This window comes from Amblyomma americanum, chromosome 3 (assembly GCF_052857255.1).
Source record: "Amblyomma americanum isolate KBUSLIRL-KWMA chromosome 3, ASM5285725v1, whole genome shotgun sequence".
Classification (NCBI taxonomy): Eukaryota; Metazoa; Arthropoda; class Arachnida; order Ixodida; family Ixodidae; genus Amblyomma; species Amblyomma americanum.
This window is the reverse complement of record NC_135499.1, coordinates 224,181,151-224,200,000: the sequence shown is the minus strand read 5'-3', so window position 1 is coordinate 224,200,000 and position 18,850 is coordinate 224,181,151. Positions and strand designations below refer to the sequence as shown.

At 48.8% G+C, this 18,850-nt stretch overlaps 1 protein-coding gene across 2 annotated transcripts in view; it reads right to left on the bottom strand.

Moving 5' to 3' along the window:
• LOC144126211 (parathyroid hormone/parathyroid hormone-related peptide receptor-like) overlaps positions 1-18,850 on the bottom strand; it is a 333,178-nt gene that overhangs the window by 264,685 nt on the left and 49,643 nt on the right. The gene's annotated exons all lie outside the window — the stretch shown is intronic.

Sequence of the window (18,850 nt, the reverse complement as noted above, 5' to 3'; positions counted from 1 at the left end):
AGGGTTTGACCCCACGGCTTTTTTTGAGCGAAAGCTGTTGCGGCTTTAGTTTAGCGATGTAGCCCTGCATTGTACTGTAGAATCTACAGCGTCAGCCGTAAGACATCAATCACTTGACGGATATTTCAACTTAATGAATATAATTTTTAAATAATATTCAATTAAATTAAGGGCCACTGGTTTGCCTCCTGCCCACCGTGGCAGGTGCAGGGAGGAGAACTTGGGGCAAGCAGGGAGACGGAAAGTGCCAGAGGGAAGAGGGGGAGAGGCGACGGATGGCCTAATGGCTTGGTAGGCTATGGCGAGAGTGGAGGAATGCTCAACCGGAAGGTGCATGCCACGGCAGGAACCAAGAGGGTGGCTGCCGTGGAATGGAGAGGTTATGACGAGGCCCGAGGAAGGCGTAACATGAGGGTGGTTTCACGGCAGAATGCAGGACTAGAAAATTAATTCAAAGCTTTATTAAATTTTTCTGATTAATGAGCTAAACCGCTTTGGTAGCTAGCTCTGTGATACCCAGCAATTCTGAACAAAAGCCATTTTGAGCGGGAAACCATTTATGAACGCAGTTTTTTTTTTATATAACGTAAGATATCACTATAAGAATCAGTATATCTACTGATCACCTTACGGCAGTCTTGAATTTTTCTTCTATTAACGTATTTGCTGTCGTCGAACTATCGTCAACTGGTTTTCTATGGGAGTCTTACTGTTCGATGCGACCAATGAAAACACTTTTAAAAAAATTTGCTACATATTAGAAGAATGGACCACTACCTTCAATGCTGCTGTAAAAGCATCTTACAATTTTTTTCAATTTTCAAAATTTTTGGCGAAAATAATGAAGCGCCGACCAAAAGGTGTTGTCAAGATGGAAGGACGTTTCGACTTCCACACGGAAGTCTTGTTCACTGATGAGGTAGTCTTTTCTAAAGAAGTAAAGCCTCTAGTTTAAATTTTAAGTTTCACGTGAAATGTACGCACAATGCCGATTAAAGTGACTTTGGTCCGAAAACAAAACGTACCGCAAAACTTCGCAGGCTATCTGGGTGTGCTACTACGCCTCTCCTATCTTCACAAACTTCTCCTCCGAGCTTGGTTGTCATGCACCTCCTCAAGAACAACTGCAGCCTACTCCAAGGCAACGGTGGCTCGTGCTTAGTGACCTATGAATTTCATCAGTTATCTTCATTGCAACACCATATATGCTGTCTAACTATCGGCTACAACGTAAAACTTTTGGTGAAACCTGTCTACTTGTTGTTTACTGGGACTATGCTGCGCAGTGTCAGTTTCGGTAGCGGAAGGCGCAGGGGAGCGAGATGAAAACATTTTTCGGGCTAGTTATTTCTGTCTTCTTAAATATGTGATTAATAGCGGACTAAAAGGCGCAGATGTGAAACAGAGCTACAGGACAGAGGCTAGTTTTGTTCTCTTTCTTCACCAGCCCGCGTCCTCTTTGATTGTGCAAATAAATATATTTCACAAGCAAGCAAGCTCATGGATTAGATGTCGCGGATGTTCAATGTTGCTGTGGTTAGTAGGCCCCAGGTGCCGACCAACGCAATGGGAACACGCATAGACTACGTTTGTACCGCGACCCAAGTTGCTCTCGATAGGATATTCTACATTTCCTACTTTAGATTTCATATGGGCCTCAACATTGCAAGCTGGAAGTGGAACTGCAGTAAAGAAAGCCGATAAAGTTTAAAGTACCAGGTGAAATGCCTGGATAAAAAAGAACTTCTTGCAATACAATGATACTTTATTCTCGTTGCCGGTTTCCTGCGTAGGCAGCAACATTCCAAGCGTCGCTTCTAGCAAATGCGCTTGACATATATCGCTGGACAGCAGAGGCAGCACCGAACACTAGAATAATGTTATAAAATTATTGTGTAAGTTACATCAGTGTTATATGCAACACTGCAACGCTATGTAAATAGTACTCCGGACCAGTAGCCGAGCTCTCTAACAACTGAGCCACCGTGGCGGGTACACTATTTGTCGCCTCAGCGCATTTTTGCATCAGTAAGCGTCGCCGGAGCGGAGACCTGGCGCTTCTTTTTTGTAGCGAGAGCTACACTGGGCTACCAGTCGAGCATTTCGCGGTGGCTGGGAGAGGTCAGTTGTGCGCATGCGCCGTTACCATGGCAACCGGAGAGGAGCAGCAGGTGCGCCGCGCGCTTCGTCGCCTCCTCGCCGCACGCCGCTCTATCACTGGAACCGGGCGTCACATGGGCAGCATTGCGTATTCTATAAGCAATGCTGCAATGATGTAAAGATGTAATGGACATCTGCATCAGAACGTTTGACATGCATTCAGAGAAGGAGAGTCCAGCCGCTGCTTAACGGCGGTATAGACAAGAGAAGATTAACTCTTCCGATCCTGAGGCTGTCGCCTGGCACTTGGCCACTCAACAGAGAGAATGAGCGCAAGAAGGCGAAGAGAGCAGTGGAGACGCCCCAACAAAAAGTGGAATGGCTTGCCAAACGGAGATGCCAGACTGCCGAGCTTAATAGACGGCGCATAGCCGCCGAGATGGAGCCCAATGCCTCTCTTTGCTAAACACACAGTGACCACAACCAGCTCAGCCAGGGAAACGTACCTCACGCTACATATATCCTGGCATGGCCGCGCTAAGCCACTGCCAATTTTTTGTTTACGATCTACACGGCATTTTACAACTCTGTTTTCTAGTCATCCATTGCAATGAACTGCTTGCGAGTGTTGAAGGGTAAGTGAACAAATAAATGCACGAATTGGGAAATCACATTAGTCAGGATAGCTCCAAAGCTCCGGAAATTGGTCGTGATAAGGGATGCTTTGTATGCCATCCTTGGTTTAGATTTAACCTTTCTGGTTAACATCCCTGCCTTTCCCCCCTCTCTCTATCTGAGGCTCACAGCCGCGCCGAAGGGCGGTCTACGTGAGCGGGAACTCGTAACTCGATTACATGGCCATGGTCGATACACATGACCATGACATATGAGCTTGTTGAAATGGAGCGCATTGCGCTCATTACAACTTCAGTTAGTTTTGTGAACCGTCCACAGCCTTTTCCGCGGCATTTGAACTTGCGTGTAAACGTCTTCCAGCAAAACCTTGGCCACACTGCCTTCTATTTTTTATCCATTGAGGAGGAGTTGATTTTTTTCCTCCCAAAGTTTAAAGATTTGACGATATATTCGGGGAAGTCACGTGGAAGTCAGCTATCCTATAACCGCAGCTTCGCTTAGCTGCGCTCCATCTTCTTCGCGACTGGTATGTGCGGCAGGTGTTTTGCGCCTGCCAAGCAGTGACTTGGCAGATGTGTGTTTAATCCTTTTATTACGGCAAGACTGTCCAGGAAAGACACGCGAAATTCCTCGGACTGCGGAAGTCTCTATGGCTTCACCTGCATTCTGGTCTCAGAACGGGTCGGGACTCCATTGTGAAGAAGTTTTCGCTGTGCATGGCAGCTGACTGCCGGATTTGTGCAGCCCGTCCATTTGGCCGTTCAGTGCCATGACGTCGCTTTTGGACACTGTGTGCGCATTCGATCAGCCGCTGTATTCTTGCCCTGAGGGGAAGCTGATTGCCATCGACTTTAACGAGGGCAATCGGAAAACCCGCGCCGGAATTGTCTGAGCAGCCGTGGACCACTTCCCAATCAACGACCTATTTGCTTCACTATCGCCTTATTTCTTGAATGGGCACCCATTTTCGTCTCACTGGGAATTTTAATTGTGCAGTTCACCCAGTAGAGACTTGAAAACGCTGTGAGGGCAACGTCCCAGCCTAGAACATACTGCTGAATTGCGATGTGTACCGGGTGTTTCACCTAAGATTTTACAAAATTTTTAAAGATAGGCTTTTTTAGTTAGAAGAGCGCTTTTCTCGCCAGAGTGTCGTCAGCGGAGTCATCAGAATACAGCTGAGACGTGCTAACTAGCAGGCTGGTTAACTAATATTGAAGCTCGTGCGCGCGGGGCGGCTGCCCCTATAAAATGTTTGCGCCAGATTAGGATTGTGAGACTCGGTGGTTCGCAGACACCAGAGGCGCAGGCGTATTTATGTCTCAAACCGTGTAAATACTCGCGGTTACTCTGCCAACATACGCGAGCCGCTGAAGGCTTGTCCGCGCAAAACACACAGGTAACAGATCCAAATGTTCTTCGCCTGGCCTGACACGCCGGTACAGGGAAAGGTTCGCAATCATATTTCCGCTGCACTCAGGTAGGGCGGGGCAGAGTGTTCCGATCGACGCGACGTTGTTGCGCGTCTTTTGGAACTTCTCCAATTTTTCTACTTCGCAACTCGTTGACATCGGACAGGAGATTATAGCGCGTGTTTCCAGTTTCGGCTGAGTCCTGCCGCGTCCAGGCAACGGGGACGCGCAGTATATTACGTAACCAACGACCACCACCGAAGTCTACGAAATCATACCAGCTGTGCACACAGGTTTTGCTCCGGGAACTTATGGAATTCCCGATGCATTCTGCAAGGCATGCTGGCAACCCCTTATGTTTTAAATGCCACGCCGGCTGGGGAGTTCGTCCCGGTTTAGGTCGGAAGTAGCCGCATCGTGCAAGCTGCCGAAACCGGATGCGGACCGGCGGCTGCCCTCTGGCTAGAGCCCCATCACCTTATTAAACACACACTATAAAATCCCCGCCGTATTAATTAAGAGCTTTCTTCAATAATTCGTTAGCCCTTACCAGTCCACTTCATTTCAATGTAGGAGCAACTTTTCCACACTAACCGTCATCCGAGGTCTTATCAATTACGCCGGAGCACGTGTCATCTACGGGACAACAGTCAATTTCCATCAGGGAAAGGCGTTCGACAGATTACAGCCTCGTTTTCTTAAGAAAATCTCGCGTTTCAACGTTTCCCAACATTTTTCTCCAAACTTGTAGGCAAATAATACGATAACATGAAGTCCGAGGCCTTCTTTAACGGAGTGGTTCCACCGCACCTTGCGGCAAAGCGATGGGTAAGCAAGGCAGGGCTGGCCCCTGTTTGCCGTACTCTTCGCCTTTGCGATTGATCCCCTCTTGCACAATGTAGGGAGCTCGGCCTTGGTGAGCGGCCTTCCCCAGCCTCGTTGCACGTGTGTTAAAATCGCGGCGCATGCCGATGATGTAACGCTGTGTTACGCGACGCAGACAGCCTAGCGGGCATCACACAAGCCCACAACGAGTACACCTCGATCGCTCTCAGGTTGTGTAGCTGAAAGACAGGAAGTGTCAAGCACTTTGTCTTGGACGACCGGCTGACACGCTGCAGGGGCGCCAGCCCGCGCTGAGCAGCTCATCATTCTTGGTGTAAGGTGCCCCACGTCCTACGGGGTAGCTGATTATAGAAACGATCCAGAAACAGATCACAGCAGTCACCACGATGGCACTGCCGCTCAGAGAGCTGGCGTACTTGGTTAAAAATGTGTTCCGCAGCAGTGAGCGTAGTGACGACTTCGGTTTTATCATGGTTATTGGAATGCGAAACGCAGTTAGTAGCACGGCCGAATTTGCGCCTATCCTTAGAAAAATGGTCCTTAGACTTTTTTATGGCGTTCTTATAGACTGTTTTGCCTTCTTATAGAGAAATTCTTTTGTCCATCCGTATTCTATATGTTATCTATAGCCAGAAGCCGATAAGGAGAGATGGGACTTGTCTGTTAAGGTTATGTAGACGAAACAACTCGATTGGGAGTCTATTAGAAACTGTTAATCCATATTCTGCAGACTAAAGTCGATTGTTAGTTTCTAGACTTTCGTCCATTCGTGGCCTACAGACTAACGCCAATAGGAGTAAGAAGTCTGTTAGACTGTTGTCTGTAGAAAGTCTATAGGCTGCCTATAAACAAAACTCGATAGGGAGTATTAGACATTTGTCTATTGAGAGTCTATACACAAAAGTTGATTGGATGTCTATTAGAGTTTTCACTGGTCGTAGCCTATTGACAGCAGTCGATTCGGAGTCTTTACACTTTTCGCTATACATGGTCAACAGACCGTCAATACACACCGGTGCAATGGGACCTTTTAGAGTTTTGTTTATTCGCTATTTATACACTATCTATAGATATATGTCGATTAGGAATATTTCAGACTTTTGTCTGTCGTAGTCTAGAGACTGTCTGTAGGCGGAAATTAATTGGAAGGCAAACTTTTCTCGATTCATAACCTGTAGATGCAAGTCGATCGGAAGTCTGTTAGAGTATTTACAGTCTATAAACGCGCATTGATAGCAACTTATTTCCGTCTTTTTCAGGTCTACAGGCTAGCCTTTCTCTATACAGAGAAGTCTATGAGAACGAGTATTTCGTCGGTCCTGTCGCAACCGAGAGGCTGCCCGTAGATGTAAGCATAACAGTTCTACTTATTCATTTTATATTTCGCAAACCACCTGTGGCAGCTAGCCGACCGAAAGATGTTTCCGTAGTCACTTTGTAATTTATGGCAGCATGTTAAGATGTCTATTTCTGTCTTTTGAGTGTGTATAGTATGTAGACTCAACTATAGAAGAAACTGCTTTGTCTTGCCGAAGTAATCTTTGTCTCTGCGAGCATAACTACGTACATAGTTAACGCTTTGTTTCCGGCCATTATGGTTTTCAATGCACAGTCGGACCTCTTCCTGCATGTGTCGTTTGAAAAATCGGAGCATCTCCTCAGCTAATGGTTGTATGCATTGAACAACCTGTTTTCTACCAGATGTAGTAAAAAAAAAAAAAGCTTTCAGCGGAGCCACGCTCATTTGCTTGCGCAGAAAACGTGGGTAGCGTCTTTCATAGTTATTTATGTTGAAGCTGGAAGGGTCATTGTCTCGCACACATGAAGGTCGTCCTTTCTTCAAGTGTCCAAATATGGAATAAGCTGAGCATTCAGCACTGCGTTCATGGAGCAACTTTGCAGTGGGTGACCGAAACTATGGCAAGAACCCTCCACCTCCTTCGCAATTCCGGCAATTACAAAACAATATATTTTTGTTTGGACCGGACAACGCAATGGCTACGAATGTAGTGTTTCAAAAGGGCCTGAAAGGCTCCTGTTCGCTTTTGCTAGACGTATGTTGTACGCGCGAATAATAATACTTAATGCTAACAATTAAATCGAGGAAATGAAGTCATTCGTGAAGTCAGGGCGCTCGCAAAGTGTACTGCATGAAATAACAATGCAATTTCTTAAATGGAATCGATTTAGACATTTTTTTACCTTCTTTCAACCGTTACTGTCCAAACGGCTTAACTCAGACCTTTCGTCAAAAAGTAAGTCTCTTTCTTCGTATACGTTCGTACGTTCGTTGTTTGGCGGACTGACGAATATATGTTGCTTTTCTGCACACTCGATGACACAAGGGACGAGGAGACAGGTTCACCGTTATGGTAGAAACGACACCGCTTCACCGTTATTTCAAGTTGCGGTGGATGCGAACAGAAACGGTCGACTTTGGGGCCTTCATGTTCAGGAGCTTAGGGAACATTTGTTGTTTCCTTTGCAAGCACGGTAAAGGTCTCACACTTTTCCACACACAGGTCTATAGGGTCATCACCACCGGCAGCTTCCAATGCACCAGCTGACGCATTTCTTTCGTTTGGAGGAGCAACACTACAACAAGCCGTTGTTCTCAAGAGACCCTATAGTGAAACTTCAGTTTCTGAACTATACATCGAGGATCCTTGAGTCGACGGCTATCGTTTACTCTTATCACTTTATAAAAGGTGTCTTCATAAAATAAAACCCCGCAACGTGCTCATGTCCTCCTGTAGAGATTGTTTTTTTCTTCTGCTTTTTTTTTTCTCTTAAGCACAGCCGCATCACGGGCTTCTTGGACCCGCGGTCCGTTGAAATGGCGTGACTTGCTACCGTTAAGTAAAAAAAAAACATCTAAATAACAGATATTAGCGAAATATGTTTTTCCTCATAAAAACTCTTAGCCCTTTCATTTTTTTGTTGCCTCCTTCTAGCCTTCAACGAAGAATGTTACGCTTAAAACGTCCGTTAAACACAGTGCTGAGGAAACAGTTCGGGTTTCCCAAGCGCACGCGCCTTGCGCTTTTTAGCGCATGGCAAAGGCAGAGGCAACCGGTAAATGCTGCAGTAACAATCTAAGAGCACCAGAAAGTGTTTCAAGTTATTCATGCTGTCAAGCGCTCAGACACCAGCTCGCCTGAAGGTTTAAAAAAAAAGATCTTCCTAAGCTTCTTATGGAAGCGATCATTTCAGTGTCACTATGACTTCACTCCAAAGCTAAAATTTTAACGAAACTAGAGCTGAAAAAAATCCGTGTGGGTGGACTCGTTTAAAGCCTTTAATATAGAGTGTACCTCAAATACACTAAAAGTTTCACAAACCACAGAGAAATTTCTTATCATATCACGTTACCAGCTTAATGTTGTTGGTGATTTCTGTGGTGTATCGAAATACCAACGGTACAGTTTCAAGTATCTGCATTGGAAATCAATTTTGGTTCGGTACCTTCTATGGGCGTCGGAAATACAATTTTTGAGGCTTTCGGGTATCGGTACCGAAGATAATTTTTGAAGCGAAAAGCTTCACTACGCTAGTCAACACAACGCTTCGCGCGAGCCGGCGTATGTCGGAGCACGAGTGACGTCACGCACGGCGCAGGTGGCCGCCGCCGACTCCATCGCCTGACCTTTCGCTGCTGACGCGCGTGACGTTGCGCGCGGCGCAGGTGGCCACTGCCGCGCGCTATGCGTCATCTTTTGACGTTCGCCGCAAGCGCGTGTTTATCGCGGAGGCCGACTATATAACCGCTTGCCAGACAAAGCCGCGGAGCGGCCGCTCGTCTTGGCATAAGACGCAATGGAAGAAGAAGACGCGGCTGGTGGTAGGTTAAGACGCTTGGCGAGACGTTCTTCACGTATACCTCGGTCGTTTCCGACACGCGCTCAGCTCTCCGCTCTTCATTCTTACGTAGACGGGCAGCCTCACGCCAGGCAGTTACTTCGGGGTCGGTAGCAGCAGCTTCCTGTAGGCTCTGAGGATGCCGCTTGCTACACACGCGGCCACCAGCCGCGTCGCCGTCTTCCATTGCGCCTTCTGTCGAGGCGAGCGGCCGCGCCGTGGCTTATCTCCTCCGCCGCGGGGCAGCCGCTTAGAGCATAGCGCATTTATCCTTCCTTTCCTCAAAATCATCGGCGTCCAGAACGTTGTCAACGCCAATGAACACAATGAACGCCGACAGATTTCACTTTATATATCCCGGATTAGCTTCATTTTTTCATGTGTTTTTTTTTTCAAGTGTCGTGCCCATCCCTGCTATAAGCACCCTTCACAAGCTGTGCTATGGTGTTTTCATGTTTGTAGGTAGAGGCGCGGGCACAAAAATGGCCGATCCCGGGAATAACGGCGAAAATGGAGTTTTTTTTTTAAAGCGAAATTTATTGCCCCAGGGCATCAATGATGGGTTAAGGTGTGATGAATGATGTAGAGATTATATGAATGGAAAAAGGTTAGCTGATCTGATGAAGTCCAGTAGAGAACGATGGTACGGTCCCTGCGTCCAGGCAATGTATGAATCAGGGTTGCTTGGTGAAAGACCTGCTACCATCAGGTGCCGGATCCTTGTAGGCTTGAGAGCTGGGCAGTCCCACAGTAAGTGATGAATGTCGGCCTCAATGTCCTCGTGCTTACATATTGGACACCCTGGCCGAGGAAACAATTCTCGGTACTGAGGCCACTTCCGAGTGATGGCTGATGTGAGGGCAACCCCGACCCGGATCCTCCTAAGCGCAACCTCCTCTGCACGGGTAAGACCGCGGGGAGGGTCACCGCACACGGAGGGATGAGAGCACGTGTGTGGCGCCGGAGGAGTTCATTTCTTGATGAAAGTAGGGTAAAATTGTCCAAATGAAGAAGCCGAGGCGGTGATGAGTTTGTATTCGCGAGGCGGGTCGCTAAATCTGCCTGGCTTTGATAGGTCAGCAGATCCCGTGGGACCCACTCAATACGTACTGGCTGCGGGATGCGTGCCGCGAGCCGGTGGATGTCCTGACATATCGTGGGACAGCGGCTAACACATCGTAGCAACCGGACAACTTGAAGGGCGTCAGTGCGGATGACAATGCGGGCCGCAGGGAGCATAGTTATGTCGGCCACAGAGCAGAGTGCTTCTTGAACTGCAACGAGCTCAGCACAAAAGGGCGAAGGGGGTTCCGTAAGCTGAAACCAAGAGGTTTGATTCAGGGCAGGTCTTCACGGACAGTAGATAGCTGATGTTGCTTTGCAGTCTTGTATGCTTGCGTGTACGTAGACAAAAATGGATCCTTCAGGCAGGCAAGCATCTTTTTCCTCAAATTTTTTGCGAAGCAACGATGCCGAATGAGCAGATGTTGGCCGGCGATTATCTGTTGGCTTGTTGTCGCTGAGCTGTACAAGCTTCCATGGGGGAATAACTGGCGTTGGCGGCTGAAGAATGGAGTGTGGCGTTGCATAAGTCCTCACTGCATGCGTGGAGTGCGATAGACTGGCTTTAAGGCTGCGCGCTTCACGGCGCTGCTGCACCAGCTCATCAATGGTATTGAGCTGCGCATTCTCTTGTAAATCTATGACCGGTGTGATACGTGGAAGGCACGTAATGGTCCTCATAGCCTCTCGGTTCACGGCTTCAAGACGATCCCATTGAGCTCTTGTAAGATGTTGAAGCTGGGCTTGATAAACAATACGTGGCTGCAGAACTGCCCTCACCAATTGCTGTGCAACGAACGAGCCTGCGCCACCAGTTTTAGGGGCAATTCTTCTAATCAAACCCAATGTCTGAATAGCTAGCCTTTTTGCCTGAGAAAGCCATGCAGTCGCTGATCCTGATTGGTGAATCATTAAGCCAAGGATTTTTACACTCGGACTTTCCTGTAGCGAGGTGCCTGATAGACAAAGACGGATTGGACTTGCAGCAAGTTTACAGCGTCCCTAGCGGTTGGCGACTGACGTGTATGTTGTTTTATGCACGCATAGCTGAAGTCCGATGTATGATGCGTAATTACAGGTAACGTCCAAAGCAGATTGAAGGGCAACCTCCTGAGTACGGAGATCTTGGTGAGTACTCCACACCGTGATGTCGTCCGCGTACTGAAGAAATTTTATGTCACGGATGTCATGTAAGCGCCAAGCCAGCGGGATGAAAGCAATATTAAATAACGTCGGCGACAATACTGATCCCTGGGGCACGCCGCAGAGAGGAACAAATGATCCGTCCACTTCGCCGCTGAGGCGTATTGCAAATTTCCTGCCTTCCAAAAATGATTGGACACAACTACGCACTCTCAGAGGAAGATGAAGCATGTCAATGGAGTTCAGAATGGCTGCATGACTGATGTTGTCATATGCCTTTTCAACGTCCATTTCTAAAACAGTACGCACATTGCCGCTGTGGGTAGATGACAAAACTACAGATGCTAAGACAGCCAACCCGTCCTCTGTACCAATATATGGACGAAAGCCGATTTGTGCTGGGTGATAAAAACCGTGCTGCTCTAGCCACCATGCCAATCGTGTGGCTAGCATTTTCTCCGCCAGCTTGCACAGCGTAGGAGTTAAGGAGATAGGTCGCAAGTTGGCAAGGTCCGTCGGAGGCTTTTTTGGTTTCGGGATAGGAATCACGACAGCGCATTTCCAGCTCTCGGGCACTACGCCATCCAACCATACTTTTTATGGTGTCAAGTTGTTGAGGGAGTGCAGCGCTACTCAGGTTCTTGTACACCTTGTATTGAATATTGTCCGGGCCGGGCGCTGTTTTCCGTTTCGCATCATCTATTGCAGCCAGCAACTCAGGCATAGAGAATGGACACGCAATTCCATCTACGTCGGCATCAGACGGCATTTTATATACATGCTCTGGGATGCCTGCCATATTTAAACTAGCTGATGAAGAAGGCACAACATCGTATTTCGGGAAAAACTTTCGCGCTGCTTCTTTGGCGAAATCATCTGGCGACAAGTTAGCCGCGAAGCATGCGGTTGCCGCTACGTCAGTCGAACGGCGACCGCGTTCCATTGTACGGAATGTTCGCCAGAGAGAGGCATTCGAGGATTTTGCAGAAAATTGTTCGCACCACGCATGCCACTGCCGCCGAGAGAGGTTGCGTTCATATTTGCGTGCCTTAGCTGTAAGATAGTGCAATCGCATACGTGCCTGCGACGAAGTGGGGTCTCTCAGCCAGCTTGACTTGACGGCGTGCCGCCCACAAGTTAAGAAGGCCAAGGTCTGGTGCCGGTCGACCAACATCAGCCCAGGTGGTAGTTGTAGCACTGTTGAGCGCTGTTTGTATGCGCTCAACAAGGATTGGCGAAGAATCTGAGGAGAAATTGTCCATACAGGAGCGGAAACTGTCACAGTTGATCACAGAACATTTGTAGCATAAAGGTCGGAAATGTGAGGTGTGAAGACCGATGATAATAGGGTGATGATCACTTCCCCAGCAGTCTGGCTCCATGTGCCAGGAGGGAGTACCCGGACCCGACCACCACTTCAAGCCTGGAGCATAGGAAGCACTGCGAGTTTGACGCACTGGCCGTGTTGATGTCCCAGGATGGTTGAGCAGCACAAATTGGGCATCCGTGAAGGCGTCCCGTCCCGCACACGCCTGCCACGAGGGCTCGAAGTGGGGTACCCCCAATCCTGGTGAGGGGCGTTAAAGTCGCCTCCGACTAAAATCGGACACCCGGGATACTGCTGACGGACACTTGCTAACCAGCCAAGATTAATCCGGGAGGAAGCACCACCGGCTGGTCTAACGTAAAATGAAATGACCACAACGGTTCCCTTCGTAAGTTTCGCAGCCACTGCCACTACCTCTTGATACGACGTGCACCAGTATTCGAGAGCAAGGCGTACATGCGGAAAACGTGAGTCCACATACACCGCCGCCTTTCCCGGGGGAGCAGCAGTTTGTACACGACGGTCTATCATTGAAGGAGACATGTAGGCACTGAAGTCTGAAATCAATGGCAAGGCGTTTGTTTCCTGTAGCAGGATGGCCCACACCTGGAGCTTGTGAATTTGTAGTCGGGTCTTGAGCTCTCCCACCTTCGTGGAAAAATGGAGTTGGGCAGTAATTGGCGCTGGTCCATCTCGATTTACCGCGCGCCTCTGGAAGCGCACACGCGCATTTTGAGGTGGATTACGTTTATTTTTTTATTTTTTATGTTATCGCCTGTGCTGACCATGAAGAGCTGTTTTCAGAAAATCTGCGAGGGCGCATCATTTCTTATGTGCTGACATTCGCACTCGGCGCGCATCATAGACGGCGGCTTTCGACAAAAGCTCTTTTGGTAACGCTATATATAATGCAGCACTGTACATTTGTCATACTTGCTGTCAGGCTGCATTTGAGGAAAGCTTATATTCAGTTGAGCCTCGTTATAACCGTAGCTTCGTTATAGCACGTGTTGGTGGAGTTTCCAAGGGGAAATGTCATTATTTCGTTATATCTAATATTTCGTTATTACCCGTTTCATTATGACCGAGTTCGACTGTAGTGGGATGGCTGAATAAAAGCCGGTGGCGGCGTGGTCGGCCTGCGTGTACTCTGTAAACACTGCGAAGAACCTACCTACGTGCCGAAACTCACCTCCACTTTCATTGCACGCTGTTTTAGTTGTACCTCAGCCACAGCAAAATGAAAAAGAAAAGTGGTAATAAATTACCAGCCAAGAAACCCACGGTAAGGACCACGCGTTTGGGTCATTGTTTCGGAGGGATCTTCTCTCCCTATACTTTCATACAGACTTCCAATTCACTCTACGGCCTTGTTATATATATTTCCTGGCGAGTGAAAAAAAACCCTGTGTGTGTCTCAGTCCTGCCGGTCTCGCGGGGCGCGCTTAATTCCCTCGAGACCGGCCGTGGTCTCGGCGACCATCCCTGGCTGTGCTACCCGGATGAACCCCAGTCGCTGCGAGAGGTCCGCTTCGAGGAGGACCTCCCCGGAGTCGGCTGCCCCGGACGATTAGGAACTTTGGCCCGGGCGCGTGTTTCGAGCGAGTGCTGACGGTTGCAGGCGCAAAGACCCGACTGCGAGGAGGACGCTGCCACCGCCGGCCAACAAAACAGTCGCCGACAGAGTGGACATAAGACCCGAGGAGAAGTTGCGGCGCGGATGTTATTCCGTAACTGATGTTCAGCCAAACGCAACAACGCCTCTTGTTCTCGTGGAATCCTCCATCCCTGTTATCCGGCCGGCTGCCCGCTTCCGTTTGGCTTCACGCTGTTCGTTTTGAAACCTGAGCAAAGTTTGCCTAGACGAAGAGATGGCTTACATTTCGTTTCGCGAGGCTCCTTTTGAACGCCACTAACGCGTCTACGAACTTTTTGCAGCGGCATTTATGCCAGAGACAGAGTATGCGTTTCTGATCTCCGAAAACTACAGTGCAGAGACGCCACAGTTTCTCCCGGCACTGATGGGCACAGACGAATGCAATTTTCGCTGTGTTATGGCTGCGCCTGTGGTTGAAAGCGTGCACTGCACTGTTTCGTTGAAGTAGCGCCTATTTCGAGCCCCTTTCTTGCTTTCTTTGACTTTTCTAGCACTTCTAGGTAGGGTTTTTTGCATGCAAGAGACACCTATTTACCTGCGCTGCTCAGGCTACCCTTGAAGGGAAAGCTTACTGAATTTCGAGTGTATTCAATCATGAGGGTAATGCGCATGTTGTCTCACGCTTACATCTGCTTTTAAAAGGCGCAGATGCAGCCTTATTGTTGTCCTAGATCTTTTCTGGAACGTACGCGAGGCATGGGCACGCTGCAGCCATTCTTGTATCTAAAGGAACGCTGTTACGGATCACAATGCTGCGCCTTTTTTTAGTGCCTCAAGTTATGGGTGAAAACAAGCCAACTGGTTTATCACGGCTTGTGCCTGTTTGAGCGTCGGTGTACCAGGTTTCCCGCAACGTAGGTTAGAAGACTTGTTAAATAGCGGGAAAAAAAATAGATGTTTTAAATGTCTACTGCTGCGCAACTGTAGAGGAACTTTGAGTGTGCACTTTTCATGTGGTCCATTCGCAACAGCCCAGGAGATGAACTGCAAAGTATGACAAGGCAAATCGGAACGGTGGGTCTAAAAATTAATGTGCAGAAGACCAGAGCGTTGTTCAACAGTCTACGAAGGCAATACCTGTTTACGACAGATGGCCAGGCGCTAGAAGTGATAAGAGAATACATCTCTTTAGGGCAGGTCTATACTTACCGCAGATCTGGACCACAAGAATGAAATCACTAGAATAATAAGATTGGGGGGAGCGCATTTGGCAGGTACTGTCAGATCATGAGCGGCAGTCTATACCAGTATCCCAGTATCGCTAAAAAAAACTATAACAGCTGTGTATAACCGATGCTCACGTATGGGGCAAAATCGTATGGTATATTGGAAAGGGCTTAACTTAAATTGAGGAGAACGTAGTGAGCTATGGAAAGGGAAATGTTGGGTGTAACGTTAAGGAATAGGTAGAGGGCAGAGTGGGCAAGGGAACAAACGCGAGTTAATGACATCCTACCGGAAATCATGAAGAAGAAATGGGCATGGTGAGGTGATTATTGCGAAGGCAAGATAACCCTTTATTGTTAAGGGTGATGGACCGGATTCCATGGGAAGGCAAGCGCAGCAGGGCGCGGCAGAAAGTTAGGTTGGCGCATGACATTAAGAAGTTTGCAGGGATGAGGTAGTCGCGGCATGAACAGGACAGGGTTAACTGGAGAGGCATGGGAGAGGTCTTTGTCCTGCAGTGGGCATAGTCAGGGTACTGCCAGTGATCGTGACACTTAGAAGCGCCCGCATGAGCAGTTGAACCACTGCATTAATTGCAGGGACCACGATAGTGAACTGTCTGCCGTATCAGCACTCTACTAGGAGTTGCGTTGGTCGGGAGGCTCGGGCTAGAGGCCGGGAGGAGAGGCGGTAAGCAGACACCTTGGTACTGTTTCGTGTTTGAGACATGCAAGCGCTTCGCGGAGCAGATATGGTTGCAACAACTGATAGCCGCTCTTCTTATGAGTTCGCACCCACGCGTAGTGCCGAGAGACAGAAGAAACGGAAGGCTCTGCTCCCCAAGTGTGCAGCTAGTGTTTCGTAGGATCGAAGAAGTGTGAATTTATGGGGCCTAACATCGTGGTTTATTGCCGCGCGCATCCCAAAGTGTCCGCTGTTCGTGCCTGACCTTATTAACCACGACGAAACTTGTAGCGCTTGAAATACAACGACAGATAGAAACTAGCCAACACGTGACGAACCAAATCGACCGAACAGACACACTGATCACTTCAACCACACGTGCACTCCTTTATAGCAGCCGTCGATATTTGGCAACTTTGAGTTTTTTTACGGCGTAATCACCGGAGTCCTCTTTCGGCGAGAAGCCCTGATCTAGTGTGCGTGCGTGTATGTGCGCATCGGAGTGGAGCGAGGCACCTTCCGGGCACCCTCATGGCCCGGAAGGTGCCTCGCTCCAAGCACCCACCAATGGGTGGGCCTACGGGCGCCCACTGGTAAAATTTCGTCTCCTCTCAACCAGCCTCCACCCAACACCTATGCACATTCACCCTCCAGAAGCTTCCATCTACCAGGCGGCGAAATAAAACTTGAAACACGCAATTTAAAGCATTCAGCATAAAAGCGAAAGTACAGCCAACACCGCTACCACAGATTTGCCGCGCCGTATCGTATGTTCGCTTGTGCATATTTCTTTTTTTTAATTTCTGTTTGACGATAACCAGCAAAAAGTTTTAGTCACTTGGCATACCTTAAACCTATTTTGCGATTTTTTTAGGGTCTAAAAGCCTGGCTACTTCGGGTTTTTTTTTAGCGCCTATACAGTTCAGCGCCCTAGTCATCGCGCGTTACTTTATCCTTTCGAGCCATATTTGATAGTTTTTAAATAATTCGCGCACTACAGTGTCTGCTCATGCTCATTAAAAAAAAGCGGCTGTCACGTGACCACGCACATAAAAGGGGGAAAAATCAGAGATATATGGGGCAGCGGCAACAGGCTTCCGAAGAGCTGCCAACAAGTAGCGGACTCCTCTGAAATGATCGGTTCTCGCTCGGGGGCAGCCTGTAAAGCAAGATAAATGGCGCCAGTGCCGCCCTACTTTCAATGCAGCTTTCGATCAAGCGCGTGAGACGTGTCCTGACCACTGGCTGTCTCCTCGTCTTCGTCCGTCCCCAACAACCCGCTCGAGAAGCGATCGAAGCTCCGGGAAGAACGAGCGGCCCCTCCGGCGCCGATAATTCCGAGCCATCGTCGGGGAGCCCGACCCGTGCCTCGCGCCTTGCGGCGGGAGGGTTCCGCCTGTGGCGACGCGGTTCCACGGTGGCCGCGCTTCTTTCGACGAGAGCGGATAACGCGACGCTGATGGAGTGGCGTGCTAGTTTGAGCCAGTTGGAGGGATCATCCGTCCGCAGTGACTGCGCTAATAGGCCACACGTTTTTCTTGTGATCCTATGTGAAGAGCAGAGAATTAACCTTTCGAAAGAAGCGGCGAACAAATTTAGGGGCGATCAATTGGACTGAGGCGGAGGTAATGCGATAGCATTCGCCTTGTCGACTCCGCGTGTGTAGTAATGGCAGGTAGATTCAATATGCTATGAAACCAGTTAGTTATGCTGCGGATTGTGCATTCCTGACCTCTTTAGGCGATTTCTACCATGTCTGAATTCCAGTAAACATCGACGTTCGCTCCTTCATCTTTTGCTGAGGAATTCGCCATCTTTAATTTTGCTGAGTCATTATCCGGCCCTCTCCATCCTCTCTCACGAGTGAAGACGAAGTCTTTCCTCTGGCCACTTACCACCTGCCACGGTTGGCAGGTGGCAGGTGGAGAAAAAAATCGCCTGAGCTCCACCTGTCACATGCCACGCTTGGCAGGTGGAAGACTTGACACAGACACCGACACCTGCGCCACCACCACCGGGCAGTTTTCTCCTTCATGAGACTCCTACGCGGTCGCATTAAATGATAGGTGAGATAAAACGCACTGGTAAAAAATGTGGAGCGTATAAAAAAGAGATTGATAGAGCGATCACGAAACCTCATGCGAGAAAGGCGCGATAGTAATTGACTTTGCCCTCGATGGTTACTTTGATGTTCTCACTATAACGAATGCTTTTATTCTAAGCCTAGGCTTCACACAGGGGATAGAATTTTTCTGGATGGTGTAGGGGTGGGGGGAGGTGGTCCGAGGGTGGCATGGCACTGGCCGGGTGGCCAGCGTCTTAGTTAGGTGGTGGGATGGAGACGTGGCTGGTAGGTGGGGCTTCTTTTAAGGCGTCGCTTTTTCGTTCCCCTGCTCCGTGGAATTCTAGTGGGTACACCCCTTGTGAAGAGTGGAGGTAAGTGGGTTCGTGGTGGCTGACCTTCTGGAATTCGGAGGGTTCACACAGACACGCTGACATTTTAGCCAAGTGTCACTAATACTGCTGTCGTAGTAAAACAGTCGAGCCGCGCAATAACCTTCTCAACGTTGTGCTTCTGCGCCTTAATATTCCTTGCCAGTGCTTATTTTTCTATGCACAGTAATAACAGGCTTTCCTACCACTCACTCAAGTGCGGTATCTGCGCCGTGTCTGATAGCGATTTTAAGGCGTAAGCCTTGCTTCCCTCATTGAACGAAAACCCGTCTATTCTGTTTGTGATAACACTCGATGGTACTCGTAATAGATGGCGTCCTCGTGCCACCTGGCACGTGGAACCTGGGCCACACAAGTCCCACCGGTGACAGCACCTGCCATCGCAGGGCCATCGCTTGATCGCTGCACCACTGCGCCAGGAGTGGTATGTGGACTCCCAGGGATCTATGACTGGTAAGCCGGGAAAGGCCAATTCTGCATATTAACCCATTAGCTATCGCGTCA